Source organism: Dendroctonus ponderosae, unplaced genomic scaffold, assembly GCF_020466585.1.
Source record: "Dendroctonus ponderosae isolate FM_Combo_2020 unplaced genomic scaffold, Dpon_F_20191213v2 Dpon_F_20191213_1, whole genome shotgun sequence".
Classification (NCBI taxonomy): domain Eukaryota; kingdom Metazoa; phylum Arthropoda; class Insecta; order Coleoptera; family Curculionidae; genus Dendroctonus; species Dendroctonus ponderosae.
In genome coordinates this window covers 2,535,366-2,536,814 of record NW_026017110.1, presented here as the reverse complement: position 1 = coordinate 2,536,814, position 1,449 = coordinate 2,535,366, and positions in this window count along the sequence as shown.

Here is a 1,449-nt window from a genome sequence, read left to right as displayed (position 1 = left end):
GGTTGTTCACTTTTCAAGCCCAATTTTAAGTGTTTAGTTTTAAATCGAGCGACTTTTAGATTTAATTGAAATTGTTGCTAGCTATTTAGCTAAATGTGCTCTTTATAGTGTAAAAATTTGAAAGCTGAGGCGGAACTAGTTTGGAGTTCGGGAATTTTCGAAACATTGCTTTCAAATTGTCTGTTCAGAGTATGCGCTTACGTTTTATTTTGGGTTTTAAAATAGGCATAGAAAATGTTCTTCACACAGTTTTTCTGACGGCAATTTTCTTCGCAACCAACAAAAACAAAGTTTTGTAAGTTTTGCAAGGCAAATGTGACGCGTCGTCAAAAATTTATATCCCTCGAATGCCTTCGGATGAACAGATGTTTAAATAACCATATTTTACTTTTTGCTCTTTGGGCTACCCGATATTGTCCGCAGAAAGATTTAAACTTTGACCAAGACTATTTAAATACACTGTACAATATGTCTGTTACAATATTTTGCATCTTGATTCGAAAAAAATCTTTTGAGTCAAAAGTAGGGGCATATTTAAGCTATGCGTTAAATCTGCGGTGCAGTGCAGAACATAAACTCTAAAGAAAGGAAAGAAACACATAGAAGACCACTAGAATTCGATGAAAATATAAGTCGAGTACCTTTTTGAGCTAGTCGAATGAGGTCATTTGCGATGCGAAAATGTTGTCACTTATTAATTTTTTATGTTCACTTTTCAAATTTTTACACTAGCAAAAATTTCAAATTTTGGTTAGCTCTGCTTTGGAGTTTAGGAATTTTTGAAGCTTTGCTTGAAGATTGATCGTTGCTAACTGTTTAAGCTCAAGTTTAAGTACTTAGTTTTAAATTGGGCTATCCTTGGATTAAATTAAACTTTTCGTTCTGTATTTAGCCATCGTTCCTCTTCATAGTGTAGAATGTTTAAAGCATTGCTTGCAGATTGTCGGTTGTTCACTTTTCATGCCCAAGTTTAAGTATTTAGTTTTAAATTGAACGATTATTGGATTTGATCGAAATTTTTCCTACCAATTTAGCTATATGTGCTCTTTATAGTGTAAACATTTTAAAGTTCCAGCTTGGAATTTAGAAATTTTTGAAGTATCGTTTAAAGATTGTCTGTTGTTATTGTTGTTTGAAAAGTTCAACTTTTGCTTTAAAAATCGCCATTTATGGAGATTTAATTAGAGCTTTTGCGATCGAGTTATCTATTGTTATCATCTTACTGAAAAAATGGCAAAGTTCTAATGGCTCTGCTTTGGAGTTTAGAAATTTTTAAAGCTTTTCTTGAAAATTTGCGGTTGTTCACTTTTTAAGCTCAAGTTTAAGTATTTAGCTTTACACTGGGCGACATTTAGATTAACTGAAAATTTTCACCTCGTTTTCCGCCATAATTCTTCTTGACAGCGTGAAAAGTGCTCTTTATAGTGTAAACATTTTAAAGTTCCAGCT